The sequence below is a fragment of the Dasypus novemcinctus genome, chromosome 18, assembly GCF_030445035.2.
Source record: "Dasypus novemcinctus isolate mDasNov1 chromosome 18, mDasNov1.1.hap2, whole genome shotgun sequence".
In the NCBI taxonomy this organism is placed as follows: Eukaryota; Metazoa; Chordata; class Mammalia; order Cingulata; family Dasypodidae; genus Dasypus; species Dasypus novemcinctus.
The window spans coordinates 64047956-64063544 of record NC_080690.1 but is presented as its reverse complement, the minus strand read 5'-3'; the positions used below and the strand labels follow the sequence as shown (position 1 = coordinate 64063544).

The window sequence follows — 15589 nt, the reverse complement described above, 5'->3', positions numbered from 1 at the left end:
ACCAGGCCATTTGGAGTGACAGGGGGTTCTACTGATAATTATGGCAGGACAAGAGGCATAAACAGGGACAGTCACAAGTAAATGGGTATTTATGCTGCATGGGCATAGGCAATGAGTTCAGCATAATACAGTATCAGCCTCCCCTCCAGGCACCTGCTGAGTTCAGCCTGCAATTCTCCTTCTCCTGCTGAGCACCTGGGACTATATAAGAGGATCATCTAGCATAGATGGATTTCCGGCTGGTAGCCACCATTCCTTCTGGGTGCCTAACTCCAAGCTGCTATGAGATGTGATCTGCAAAACTAGTTTATCATTTCTCTGGTGGAAAAAGTATTTTTCCCAATACATTTTTTTTCTTTTTTTTTTTCATATAGGTTGCTGTTTGGTAAATGTTTATTTTAACCATAAGGATATAATTTTTGTTTGGGGAAGTATATGAAGTATATGAAACAAAATAAGAGAATCTTCTTTATCAATCCTGCCACTTTGAAGTGATAAAATCTTTTAAAATTGAACACTGTCCCAAGCTTAAGTGCCATTCTGAGACTTTTTGCCTCCTCTTAAGATATTTATACCATCTTTGTTTTATTTCGTATTTTCCAAGATGTTTTCAGTCTTTTGTTAATGACTTTTCTACATACATGTTTATAGTGTCTGTAATGGCCAACATAATTTTGATTCTTAAAATAATGCTATCATCACTTCAGTCTTTTTAAACATTTATTAAAATTTACTTATTTACAGCAAAGTTAATAGAAATTAAGTTTATATTTTGATAAGATTTTGCATCATACAAATCAAGATATAGAACCCTAAAAGTTCTCTCTTGCCCCTTTCCTGTCATTACCTCAAAGGCAACCACCATTTCTGTCACAATGGATTCTATTTCACCCCCATATAGTTACCTATTCATGTCTATATATATATATTTTTAAGTTGTATTTTATTTATTTATCCCCCCCCTCCTCGCCACCACCCATTGTTTAAGCTCACTCTGCTCTCTGTCCATCTGTTGTGTACTCATCCTCTTTTTTTTAGGATGCACTGGAACTGGACCTAAGACCTCCCATGTGGGAGGGAAGTGCCCAAAATTGCTTGAGCCACCTCCTCCTCCCATCATGCCTATATTTATTATCTGTTTATTATCAGAGTGGATTCAAGTATTCCTGCACTCCTATTTTTATGCAAAAAAATCCATAAAGAGTTCAGGATTTGTTTACAGTTCTCCATCAATTCCTGTACCACCAAAGACTAATGTATGCTTTCTTTTAACCCCTTATTTCTTACACAAAAGTTAGCATGGTGTATAGGCTCTCTTACATTTTGCTTTCTCCACCTAATCATATCTCTTGGAAATCATTCCATATCAATACATGGAGACCTTCTTCATTGCCATCTACATCTCCATAGCGCTCCACAAATTGCCTCATATTTTATTGAACCAATTTTCATACTTATGCATTTAGGTAATTTCCAATATTTTGTAAGACCAAAGAAGACTACAGCGGATAACTTTGTTTATATGTATTTTCCTATTGTTTTGGGTTTTTAAAAAGATTTATTTTATTTATTTCTCTCCCCTTCCCCAACATTGTCTGCTCTCTGTGTCCATTAGCTGTGTGTTCTGTGTCCACTTGCTGTTCTTTTCATGTAGCACCAAGAAACTATGTTGCTTTTTTTGTTGCGTCATCTTGCTGCATCAGCTCTCCATGTGTGCAGTGCCACTCCTGGGCAGGCTGCACTTTTTTCACGTGGGGCAACTTTCCTTATGGGGCTCACTCCTTGCACGTGGGGCACCCCTATGTGGGGGCACCCCTGCATGGCATGGCACTCCTTGCACACAGTAGCACTGCACATGGGTCAGCTCACCACATGGGCCAGAAGGCCCTGGGTTCGAACCCTGGGTCCTCCATATGGTAGGTGGACACTCTGTCAGTTGAGCCACAACCGTTTCTCTAAGGTGTATCTTGAGGGTACATTCTCAGAAGTGGGATTGCAGGGCAAAGGGCAAATACCTATGTAGTTTTGTTAGATACTGCCTATTTCCCCCGTAGGGTTATACCACCTGGCATACATATCAGCAAAATATGAAAGTCCTTGTTTACCTACTGCCTTGCCAAACAATGTATTGTAAAGCTTTTTAATTCTTGTCAAATTGATGTCTCAGAGTAGTTTTGATTTGCATTTTTCTTATTATGGTTGAAGATGAACATTTTTTCATGTGTTTAAGGGCCATTTTTCATGTCTGTTAATTGTCTGATCATGTCTTTTGTCTGTTTCTTTAAACGATTTTTGGTCTTTTTTCCCACTTAATTGTTTAAAAGTTCTTTTCATATTTGGGATATTAGACATGTTGCAAATATTTTCTTCCAGTTTATTTGGGTTTTTACTTTGTTTATTGTTTTTATTTCCATTTGGCAATATTTTTGAAGATATGTCGATTCCACCATTGGTTTGCATTGGTAATTTTGTCATAATGTTGTGCATATATGGAGTAGTGCTAGGTTCTCTTTTCTGTTATTTAACTATCCTCAAGCAAATACTACACTGACTAAATTATGAAGCTTTATAATAACTATTGGAATAAGAAGGATAATCTTCCAAATAGTTTTTCCCTTCAAGACTATCTTTGCTCTTCTAGATTCTTTATATTTCCATATGCAGTTTTGAATCAGCCTGGCAATTTCTGTAAGATTCTTGCTGGGATTTTGATCTGGATTGGGCTAAATCTTTAGATCAATTTGAGCAGAATGGCCATCTTAACAATATGGAATCTTCCAATCTTTGAACTTAGCTTTTATATTCACAGAGTGGCCCGGGGCATTTCTCTCTGCACCACCTGCCTCCTGAGTGGCTTCCAGGCTATCACTATCAGCCTTAGTAATTCCAGGTGGACACAACTCAAACTGAAAGCCCCTAAATTTGTTAAATCCTCCTGCATTCTCTGTTCGATTATTCATCTCCTGATAAATACTACTGTGCCAATAAGAGTGACTCGCTCAAGGAAGTCTACCAACATTACAGAAAATAATTTTTGGATTGTGTTCTGGAAGAAGGTCTGATTCATTTTCCTCTTCCACTTTCTGCATTCCTGTTTTCCTTCCTTGATCGTCTATATTTGGGACCCACGGGTTGGGCCAGTGTCTCCATAGTGCTCTTGCTGCAAAGATATAAGCGGAGAGTCCAATACCTTCACCACACCAGCCCCTCCTCCAGAGCCTCCCCAGAGGTGACTGCCACTCACACCATCCTGCTTCTGGTGAGCTCATTTGTTTTCTTTTACTCTCTCTCCTCCATTTTATCACTTTACACGACCCTCTTCAACAACCCAAGTCTGCACCTGGTGAACATCAGTACATTCCTGGATGCTTGTTTCCAGCTTTCTGTCCCTTTATGCTCAGCATCCGTGAATCTTGGGTCTTCAGTAACTACTATGATAGTTGTGGCAAAGCAAAAATCTCCAAATAGGTTTTTTCCCTACAGATAACTACTATTTATTCAACAATTTTAAAGGACTCTATATTTGATCACTATGTGTCTAACTGTAGGCTCATTTAAATTTTATTCTGGATATTGTTCAATGTGGGATTTCAGTCTTGGGATTTAATTTAATTCAATTTTCTAGGTACAGCAGTTATTTTCTCTCTGAATATTACCTACCAATGCAGAAAATATGAGCTTTATTATCTGCAGAAAGTGCACAACCCAAGAAAAAAGGGCCTACTTATACTGACACTTGGCATTACCCTAATGAGGTGGCATTACCACAATGACGTGGCAGGGCCTGTACAATGGCCTAATGTAAGACCCACCTGATATAATTCCTGACAGCTTTTTACGCCTCGTCCTTTAATATGAATCAGCAGGCACTGAAGAAATATTCTATCCTGAAAGAAAAAGATAAATAGAAAAATGTAACATAAGGGAAACTTACTGTGTGAAACAGAAAAACACTTCAAAAATTATAATTAACATTGTTGGAGGAATGTAAAATTCTGTTGCATTCATGAAGCAAGTGTAGAATGCTATTAACATGAACAATAGAAGATTAAAAAGTTTTTGAGAATTAAAAACAAGGCAGAAGAAATAAAGTATTCAGTGGAGTGGTTGGAAAAGAATGTGGAAGAATCTCTAAGAGAATAGGGAAAGGGAGAAAATGGGAAAGACTAGAAAAATAGCAGAACTTTTCTGTAAGTGACTGATTAATAGATATCTCTAGAAGAGAAAAATTATATACCCTTTACATGGAGGATAAGACAATATCAAAGAAGCGGTACTAGAGAATTTGCCACAGTTGAAACACATTCACTTACAGACTAAAAGGACCAATTAATCTATGGAATATAAATTAAAATAAATCCGTATTTAGATTTCAGAACACTGTGGAGAAAGAAGATTCCTAATTCTTCGGAAAAACGGGGATAGGTCATATCCAAACAAAAAGAAAGCAAAATGTCTTCAGGTGTATAAATAACAACTAGGAAGACAATGAAACACTGCTGTCAAACTCCTGAGAGATATTTTCCAAACTCGAATTAAAAACCAGTCAAACCATCAGTCGAGGAATTAGTATAGAGATATTTTCAGAAAGGCAGCAAACTTTCTCTTTTATTAATGCTTCTCCAGATATCACTGAAGGTATTCCCCATTGAGAAAGTAAATGAAAAGAAGAAAATATAGGATCCAGAAAATTGGAGAATCAATGTATGAGAAACGATGGGAATCCTTCAATGATGGAGAAAGAAATCTCTAGATCACAGCTGGTATTATACAGAAGTTTTCTATGGTTCTTTTGTCGATTCCACCATATTTGTAGGCCAGTTGGCTAGTAGTGGTGGACTTGTCTGAATCTATGTGTCCAATGATGACATTGTTGATATGATTCTTTTCCTTTTTCCTCTTGGCTTAATATCTAGCGATGCATCTCCATATGCATGCCTGGGGACTATCTCCAAAAAGCCATAACTAACAAAAATATCTGATATTTTCTATCAAGAATTCAGTATGTCCAGTACAGTTATAATATAAAAATTAGAATTGTTATCATTAATTTCTATTATATTTGAATTATTCATATCTATAAATGTTTTTAAAAATAATTGATTATATTAAATATAACCTGGCCTTCCACTCTCTTTTAAAATTTATCAATTTTTCAATATATTTTTCTATTTATTTTATAATTTTACAATAAAGGACTTTTTTTTTAAGATTTATTTTTATTTATTTAATTCCCCTCCCCTCCCCCGGTTGTCTGTTTTCTGTGTCTTTTTGCTGCGTCTTGTTTCTTTGTCCGCTTCTGTTGTCGTCAGCGGCACGGGAAGTGTGGGCAGCGCCATTCCTCGGCAGGCTGCTCCCTCCTTCACGCTGGGCGGCTCTCCTTATGGGTGCACTCCTTGCGCGTGGGGCTCCCCTACGTGGGGGACACCCCTGTGTAGCAGGGCACTCCTTGCGCGCATCAGCACTGCACATGGGCCAGCTCCACACGGGTCAAGGAGGTCCGGGGCTTGAACCGCAGACCTCCCATGTGGTAGACGGACGCCCTAACCACTGGGCCAAAGTCCGTTTCCCATAAAGGACTTTTTAATAGCTAAAAAAAGCCACTGATTATACTCTTTGGATAGATCATATGGAAAGTGAATATACCTCAATAAAACCACTTAATAAACAAATAAATAATTGTGCAAGAAACAGCGGCTATGTATAGCAGAGGAAACATATATTGAGAGCTGAGGAATTTCCTCGTTTGTTGGTCTGCTTTTTGGTTATTATTATTGAAATAATGAAAATGTTTTAATAATGATTGAAGTGATGCATGCACAACTATGTGATTATACTAAATACCATTGATTGTATACTTTTGGTAAATTGTATGCTTTATTAACATGTATCAGTAAAATTGATTTGTTTAAAAAAAAAGAATTAGGGCTTTTTCGCAATGGGTCTATTGCAAGAACACAGGTGTAGTGAAAAACCATTGCTAGATATTAAGCCAAAAGGAAAAGAATCATATCAACAATGTCATCTTTGGACACACAGATTAAGACAAGTCCACCACTAGTAGCCATCTGGTCTACAAATATGGTGGAATCAACAAAAGAACCATAGAAAATTTTAAGAAGGAAGCTGATGAATGGAAAGGGGTCCTTTAAGTTGCCTGGGTCTTGGAAAAACTGAACGCTAAACATGAGCAAGGTATCATTGATATCTCCTTGTGGAAACTTGAGACCAGCAAGTATGATGTGACCATCACTGATGCCCTGGGACACAGACTTTATTAAAAACATGATCACAGGCACATCTCAGGCTGACTGTGCTGTCCTGGTTGTTGCTGGTGTTGGTGAATCTGAAGCTGGCATCTCCAAGAGTGGGCAGACCCATGAGAATGCCCTTCTGGCTTACATGCTGGGTGTGAAACACCTACTTGTTGGTGTTAACAAAATGGATTCCACTGAGCCACCCTACAGCCAGAACATATGAGGAAAACATTAAGGAAGTCAGCACCTACATTAAGAAAATTGGCTACAACCCTAACATGGCAGCATTTGTGCCAGTTTCTGGTTGGAAGGGTGACAATATGCTGGAGCTAAGTGCTAACATGCCTTGGTTCAAGGGATGGAAAGTCACTCGTTAGGATGGCAATGCTAGTGGAACAATGCTGCTTGAAGCTGTGGATTGCATCCTGTCACCTACTTGTCCAAATGACAATCCCTTGCACCTGTCTCTTCAGGATGTCTACAAAATTGGTGGTATTGGCACTGTCCCTGTGGGCGAGTGGAGAGTGGTTCTCAAACAGGTCTCAGTGGCCACCATTGCTCCAGTCAACGTTACAACTGAAGTCAAGTCTGTTGAAATGCACCATGAAGTTTTGGGTGAAGCTCTTCCCAGGGACAATGTTGGGCTTCAGTGTCAAGAAAGTTTCTTTAAAAGATGTTTGTCATGGCAATGTGGCTGGTGACAGCAAAAATGACCCACCAATGGAAGCAGCTGGCTTCACTGCTCTGGTTATAATCCTGAACCATCCAGGCCAAATCAGTGCTGGCCATACACCTGTGCTGGATTGTCCTGCAGCTCACATTGCTTGCTGAGCTGAAAGGAGAAGACTGACTGCTATTCTGGTAAGAAGCTGGAAGATGGCCCCAAACTCCTGAAATCTGGTGATCCTGCCATCATTGCTATTGTTCCTGGCAAGCCCATGAGTGTTGAGAGCTTCTCTGACTATCTTCCTCTGGGTCGCTTTGCTGTTCATGATTTGAGGTAGACATTTGCTGTGGGTGTCATCAAGGCAGCGGTCAAGAAGGCTAATGGCCCTGGCAAGGCCACCATGTCTGCCCAGAAATCTCAGAAGGCTAAGTGAATGCTCTCCATAACACCTGCCACCCCAGGCTTAATCAGTGGTGGAAGAATGGTTTGTCAGAATGGTTTGTCTCAATTGTCCCAGCCTGCGGGATGTTCAACAGAGACTCAGGACCTGTGAGGATAGAATGGTATGGGACAAGAGAGACACGAAGAATGATAGCAAGACAGTATTCTGATCAAGCTGCGTTTATTGGACGTAAAACACGGGAATATATAGAGAAAAAAAGGGGACGTGCTTAGGAGTGATAGGCTGGTTTCGCGGGTGGCAGACTTCCAAGGAGGGGATTGGCTGAAAATTTTCGTCTGGTATGCAGAGTTTCGCGCCTTGCGCCTGCACATTGCTGTATTCGCCTGGGCAGTGGCGGGAAACTGGGCAGTGGCGGGAAATGGAGAACAAAGGAGCAGGGAGGAAGAAGAACAAGGAAATGACAGAGCAGATTTGTGAATTCTGCCATGTTGTGAAGGGCTGAGAATAGGCTTCACAGCGGGTGGCTCCCTACAAAATTCCCCCTTCTCTGTTTAATAAGAACAGTTGGCAACGGTTTGTGACAGCGCAGGGCGTTCTTAGTGATGGCATATGGCGGAAAGGTGCTCCCGTGCTGAAAGGGGGGCTGTGCCTGTCTTAGGTCGGGACTGCACCCGGTAAGCAATTCATCTTACCCAGTATGCGATCAGTCTTACCCGTCATTGGGAATCATGGCAGCAAAAGGCCATGTCCCTGTCTTAGGTTGACTGATGGGTCAGTCCAGTTGCCCGTCATTGGCTAACCAGTCCAGCGCCTCAGCAGATGGCCTGCAATTACAGCAAGCTACAACGGGGAGCTTCCATAAACCGTGTGTGACAAGCATGATGCCCTGAGATTGGGTGGTGTGGCCACACTCACCCCGGTCTTGTTAGGCTAGGGTGCCCATTACTCGTCCGAGCCACTGGATTTTTGCCAAAGCTGTCCTGTGATATAGATTAACCAGAGAAGGTTAAGCTGTGATAAGGGAGGTGGAGGGGGTGACTGTAAGGGGGGAGACAGGCAAAGAAATGCTATTAGGGTACATGATAGCAAATGAGACAACATAAGGAATTTGAATTTTTAAAGGTTGGTAGTTTGTTTAAAGCGTAGTTTCAAGTTACGTGCTGTTCCCATAGGAGGGGGCTTTTTTACCCGTGAGAGTGGGCAGCAGTTAGTTAGTCTAAAGATATACCTTGATCAGCGAGGTGAAGTCAGTGATAGTGCACCTGGATAGGCTTGCTGAGAGCGGAATCAATTTGGTCTTTTACTAGTTGTATAATTCTTTTTATGGCCCATGGTGCAAAGGATATTATAAGGAGTATGGTTATTAAGGGGCCTAGTATGGGGAGGATGTAAGGAAGGATTCCGTTAAATCCCCAGGAGGCACTTCCTTGGGCTTCCCGCTCGCATTTGCGGTTTGCTATTCCTTCCCTAAGTTTGGACATGGAATCTTTGACTAAGCCAGAATGGTCAGCGTAAAAGCAACATTCTTCGCCTAGTGCGGCACAAAGCCCTCCTTGTTTAAGGAAAAGTAGATCTAAACCTCTCCTGTTCTGGAGAACAACTTCTGATAAGGATGTAAGGGATTTCTCGAGATGGGTGATGGAGTTTTCAATGCGTGCTAAATCTTCATCTATAGCAGCTCTCAAGTGGGAAAAGCCTTGTTTTTGGAGAATGACAGCGGTGGTTCCGGTACCTAGGCCCACAATACCTAAAAGGGAGGCAATAGTGATAGCCGTAACAAGTTCTCCTTTTTCCCTAGACATAGTTGGAGGCTGTGCGTCCCAGTATTGATAAAGGTCTTCTCCTCTATGGAAGCCAACACGAGGCAGCACAGCTACTAAGAGGCACGCTTCATTTGTTTTGTTAAGGACTTTCACCGATACACAAGAAGTAAGTCCTGTGGAAGAGCATAGCCATTTTGCCCCTGTAGGGGGAATGTAGAATTTACCTGTTGATGGAGAGAATGACTGTGCACAGACTTTGTTAAAGGAGGAGGGGACACTACCAACACAATGTCCAGAGTGAATAACGATTGCATGGTGAGGCCAATTTTTGTTATATTCCAAGAACATTGGGGAGGGTTATTCTCATTTGAAGTATTAAATGAGGTATTAAGGGCGACAGCGTCATAAAAAGGGGGGTTGGCAGAAAAACATAACCAACAACTACGGGTAAAGTTAGGCTGGGAGGAGTTTAGGGAGAGAAAGGTGGCTTGGAGCACTGACCAAAGTGGGTCATAGATTGGTTTGAGTTTCATGGAAGGTTTTGAGGGTGACAATGTGAGACCGGCAGCAGAGGAAAAATGAGCTGAAAGAGTTTGATTGGTAGATGTGTGAGGAGGGGTAATTACGATTTTTGGGGATTGGGGCGGAGTTTGGTGAGGAGGGGGAGCAAGCACTACATTTGGCCCGATGGGGAATGGCGGCTGCGATACCTCTTCCTTTTTTATTAAGATAAGAGTCCCTGGGTTAGTTCCTGATATATAGACTCTGAAGCCCCAGGTTCAACCAGTTTTCCAAGATAGGTCATTGGGGAGCTGTACGGTGAGATTTAATCCTTTGCAGGTGGTTGAGCTGGTTTGACCAAGCCAATTAGTAGAGGAAGGACGGCATGCAGGAGGGGTCCACGCTAGTCGTAAATATTTGTCTGGAGGGTTAACTGCCCAGCCAATGGCTAATGTTTCACACCCCCAATATGCACAATAATATTCATTTGGAGCATTGCAATAGGCCTTTCCGGGGTTTGAAGCTGGGCACATATAGTATTGGCCTTGGTTGATGTTTAGGCGGACACCTGCTCGGCCTCCTTTTCTAGGATTATTTGTGTTGCTATTGGGGGAGGGAAAGGTGCCAGGGAGAAACAGATCAGTGGCGTTAACAGTAAAGGAGGGGGATCCTGCAGTGACGGTGGAGGTTACAGTTGTTGAATCTTCCCATCGTATTAGGGACCACTTCCAAGGCTGGTGAGGGTTGAGAGTGAGGGAAGTGGTGCTTAGGTTATTGAGTACATTCTGTAGGAGAAAGTGTAAGGTGACAGCCTTATATGGCAGTAGGTTTAATGGGGCCATGTCACCAGGGGCTATAGGTGCTCAGGTGAGGCGAATTAGCAGAATGAAGCACCCCACAATGCACAAATACGTTACGGCAAGAAGGGTTTTTTCTAGCAGGTTCCAACCTTTTGGGGCAACAGTTGCTAATCCGGCTGTGAGCTTTATGCCAGAAAACCAATTGGCAAGAGCCAATAGTTTAAGTGGCAATAAATCATGTGGCTTTAGTGATGGGGCCAAACCTGTACTCTGAGCTTCCTTAAGTTGTAGGTCGTATGTAGATTCTTTACGCGGGACTTGAAATCCGATGAGATTGTCCCTCGCGGGTTACAGCTAGGCTGGTGGTTTTTCACTAGCGACGTGCTGGAAAAGAAAAAGATTTCTTTTCTCAGGGAGGAGTTTGTTCCCTGGAAAGGTTATCATTAGAGGGGAGAGGGGTTTTTTCTAACAGTGGAGGGTTAATGTGTCTTATTAATCTTTCTGGAAGCCAGTGAGGGCCTTCTGTTTCTTGGTCGTATATGCAAGCAGAGCCTCGCCCCCAGATGATAACGGGGTCGGGCCCATTCCATTTTGATGTTGCAGGGTCGCGCCACATAACAGTGGCTTGTTGCACTTGTGTTTTAGGATGCCAGTGCCTATCGGCTGCAGAGTGCCCTTCTTGATCCAGTGTTAGGAAGTTGAGGACAAAGAGAGCATGCTGTAAAAGATCTGGGGGGCGTTGTTTTGTGAGATTGAGAGTGCTATTGGCTAGACAGCACAGGGTGTTTTTTAGAGTGCGATGTGACCGTTCTACTATTCCTTGGCCTTGGGGGTTGTACAGTATTCCCGTATTATGTATGATTTGTAATTTTTGACAAAAGGTTTGAAAATTTTTTCCCGTGTATCCAGGCCCATTATCTGTTTTAATGAGCTTGGGTTGGCCTAAAATAGTGAAACAATGTAGTAAATGAGAAATAACATGTTTTGAGGCTTCTCCTGATTGTAAACTAGCTAGAATGAATCCGCTGTATGTGTCAACGCAAACATGAATATACTTGAGTTGCCCAAAATTGGCAAAGTGGGTAATATCCATTTGCCAGATTTCGTTTGGGATAAGCCCTCTTGGGTTGACTCCTAGGTGAGGGACTGGCAATTGGGTTACACAATTTTTGCAGGTTTTAACAATTTCCCTTGCTTGTTCTCTAGTAATATTGTATTTTAGTTGGAGAGTTTTTGCATTTAGGTGATGTTGTGCATGGGCTTGGGTAGCTAAAGTAAAAGGGTTGCAAAGATTGGGACATATTAGCTGAGTGGCAGCGTCTGCTAATGCATTGCCTTCTGCTAGAGGGCCTGATAGGTTTTGGTGGGCACGGAGGTGCCCTACGAAGAAGGGGTGCTGCCTTTTAAGAAATAGTTTTTGCAGCTGTGAGAATAAGGGGACTGCATTGGAAGAGGGCTTGATAAATGGAGTGGTTTCTAATAACGGTATAGATTGGGCTATATATGCACTATCAGTGTATAAATTAAAGGGTTGGTTTTGAAGGCGGGAGAAAACTTGCAAGACTGCATAGAGCTCGACAAGTTGGGCTGAAGTATAGGGAGAACGTATGGGAAAGGCTTGACCCTGGATGACGTAAGCTGCAGTTCCATTAGCTGATCCATCAGTAAAGACTAAGGTGGCAGAGTCTATAGGTTTTGTTTTAGTGACTTTAGGGAAGGTGAATTGATGAATTTTGGCGAACTGAATTAATGGGTCACTAGGGTAGTGGTTATCAATGTTGCCTGAAAACGAAAAGCATGCGATAGCCCATTCATCATCGGTTTGGGAGAGCCAATGGATTTGATCCTGAGCATACGGAACAATAAGGGAGTCAGGGTCTTTTCCAAATAATTGGCAACTAGTTTGTCGGCCTTTTATTATGAGGGCAGCTATAAGGGAAATATATGATGAAAGCACCTTGGGTGGGGTAGCTGAGAGGTGAACCCAGAGCAATGGGTGACCCTGTCCATTTGACTGTTTTATGTTTGCTTGCCAAAAAACTCCTGTAGGGGTATGGACTGTAGCTAGAATTATAAAAATTAAAGGTTGGTGATAGTTTATTTGATAACAGGTTTGATTTTGGATGGCTTGATTTATTAAGATGAGCGCTTGCATTGCTTCTGGCGTTATGCTTCAGGGAGAGGAGGGGTTTGCGTCACCCTTTAAGATATTATAGAGTGGCAAAAGGGTTTCCGTGGGTAGTTTTAGGTAGGGGCGGAGCCATTGAATGTCTCCTAGAAGTTTTTGGAAATCATTTAAGGTTAAGAGATGGGAGGTTCGCAGTTGAACACGGGGTGTTAAGACTTGTTGGTGCCAAAGCTCGAAGCCCAAATAGGAAAAGGGGTTTGAGGTTTGCACCTTATTAGGGGCTATTTGAAGACCTCTTGCAGTTAAGTTTTTTAAAAGGTCTTGAAGACAAAGGTGTAGACTGGATAAGTCTCGACTTGCTAACAGGATATCATCCATATAATGAAGGATGTAAATTTGTGGCCATAGTTGCCGGATGGGATTAACAGCGTTGGCAACAAATTTCTGACAGAGTTGGACTATTTGCCATGCCTTGTGGCAGGACTTTCCATTGAAATCGGGGCATAGGGCCTTGAAAGTTGATTTGAGGGACACTAAAGGTGAAGTGTTGCCTATCTTTTGGGTGAAGCGGTATGGAAAAAAAACAATCCTTTAGGTCTATAACTATTTTGTGAAAGTCAATAGGAATAGTGACTGGTGAAGGGAGACCGGGCTGCAGTGCCCCCATGGGCACCATTGCTTTATTTACAGCTCGTAAATCTTGTAATAGTCTCCACTTGCCTGTCTTTTTTCTTATAACAAAAATGGGGGTGTTCCAAGGGGACTGAGTAGATTCAATATGTCCGGCGTTAAGTTGTTCCTGTACTAACTCTATAGCCGCTAGGGTTTTTTCCTGAGTTAGGGGCCATTGATCAACCCATACTGGTTCCATGGATTTCCAGGAAATTTTTTCAGCATGGGGTACAGGGATGTCAATGGCCATCAGGTTAAATTTTGGGAGAGCCCAAGTCCTGTTTTAGCTGTATTAGGTGTTATAGAGATGGGCTGTTTTATTCCTTGATTAGTTTTGCCTAGGCCTTTGCCAGGGAGAAAATTCATTTTAAGCATTTGGGCAGCGACTACATCACTGGGGCTGCACATGAAAACTTTCATTTGAGTTAGAATGTCTCTGCCCCAGAGGTTAACGGGGAGATGGGGGATAACATATGGTATAACTGTACCGGTGTTTCCTTCCTCATCTTCCCATTTTAAGGTTTGTGAACTTTGTAGGGGATTTGTGGCTTCACCTATTCCTTTTAAGTGGGTGGCAGCGGCCGTGAGGGGCCAGGACTTTGGCCAGTGGTTTGAAGATATAACTTTGGAGTCGGCCCCCGTGTCTAAGATCCCTTCAAATAGCTTACCATTAAGTTTTAGTTTTAATGTGGGTCGGTTGTGGGATATTGGTTGTGCCCAAAAAATGTCGGAGGACCCAGGGCCCTCTGTGGGGCACTGGAGTTTTTTGAAGTTTGAGTTAACATGTTGGATGGGGAGTATTATAAGTTGTGCCATTCGAGTGCCAGAGGGAATAGGGATAATATTGTTTGAGGTGGTTGCAATTACTTGTACTTCACCTCTAAAGTCATTATCTAGCACACCTGGGATAATTTGGACTCCGCGCAGGGTGACACTAGCTCTTCCTAAAATGAGATCAAAGGTATTTGGGGGCAAAGGCCCACAGACTCCTGTAGGTATGAGGAGAGGGCTGGTTTCTGGGGTTAATATTGATTCGGAGGCGGTACAGAGGTCCATTCCTGCGCTCCCTGCTGTGGCCCTCCATAGGTCTGAGATACGGCAGCATGGTTTATGGTTGGGAGCGCAGGGACTGCGACTGGGGAGGGTTGAACAAACCGTATTGCCCCTGGGTTTGTCCTGGTTGGGGCCTGGGGCCAGCCCCATTGTAAGTTTCCCTGGGGCTTAGGCTTAAGGGGTTGGCCATTAATATCTGTGCGGGAATGACAATCGGATGCCCAATGAAATCCCTTTTTGCAGCAGGGGCAAATAGAGGATGGCAATGAGGAGTTCTTAGAGATGGATGAGGAGGAATTGACTTTTGGTACGGGAAAATTTTTTTGAAAAATGGCCAGGTTGTTTACAGTTATAGCATGTTGGAGGCTTAGTTTGTGCTGCAAAATTTTGAAGGGCGGCGCCAATGGCTATTCCTAGAGTTTGGGTGGGTCCAATGCCAGAACAAAGTTTTATGTAATTATTAAGATCGGTATTGCGAAAAGGGCGGATTGCGGCTTGACAGGCATCGTTGGCATTTTCAAAAGCCAGGGGTTTAATAAAATCACTATTACTCTCGCTGGCCCCAAATAAACGCTCAGCCATATTTTGTAGGCGGCTGAGGAAGTTGGTATATGGTTCATTGGGTCCTTGCCTTAATTTAGCGAGAGAGGCAGTGGCAGCACCCTTTAGTGGAAGTTTCTTCCATGCTCTAAGCGCAGCTGTTTGTATCTGTGCTATAAGGCCGGGGGGAAATTGAGTTTGTTTGTCATTTTGGTGGTAGGGGCTTTGACCTAAAAATTTGTTTAATGTCCATTTTTTAGAGGCGGTTTTACGGGCATTACGGGTGGCATATTTTTTACAGTGCTCTTCATAATCGGATTTCCACAACAGGAAATCGCCGCCGGACAAGGCAGCTCTGGCTAATTGAGACCAATCGTTGGCAGTGAGTTCTTTCTCACTGAGACTTTCCAATAAGGTGAGTGTAAAGGGGGCGGTGGCGCCATAATCATTCACGGCCTTTTTAAATTTTTCTAAATATTTTAAACTAAGTGTCTTATATTTAGCTGTTGTGGTAGTACAAACTTCCTCTCGTTCTCTCCGTGTAGTACTAACTTCCTCTTGTTCTCCCTCGTCAGAGCTGGGGGGGTCTTCTTCACTTTCGCTACCTGAAGCGCCATTTTGGGAGTTAGCGGCGCCATCTTGGGAATTGGCAACGCCATTTTGAGAGCTGGCGGCGCCATCTTGGGAGGTACCAGCGCCATCTTGGGAGGTAGCAGCAAGGCTTCTGTCCTGACTACATGTGACCGGGAAGGCATAAGTATGGTGAGCACAATGGGAACGGGGTAAGTGGGCATTTTCTGGGAGT

At 42.7% G+C, this 15589-nt stretch overlaps 1 long non-coding RNA gene and 1 pseudogene across 1 annotated transcript; one reads left to right on the top strand and one right to left on the bottom strand.

The window, feature by feature from the left end:
* Window positions 1–706: 706 nt before the first annotated feature.
* On the bottom strand, window positions 707–3889 carry LOC131274366 (uncharacterized). The gene is made up of 2 exons (XR_009181611.2): window positions 3813–3889; window positions 707–3160 (listed from the first exon to the last, which is right to left on the bottom strand). It is a non-coding gene; the product is annotated as an uncharacterized lncRNA (long non-coding RNA).
* A 2049-nt stretch (window positions 3890–5938) lies between these two features.
* On the top strand, window positions 5939–7427 carry LOC101422297 (elongation factor 1-alpha 1 pseudogene; annotated as a pseudogene).
* The last annotated feature ends 8162 nt before the right edge of the window (window positions 7428–15589 follow it).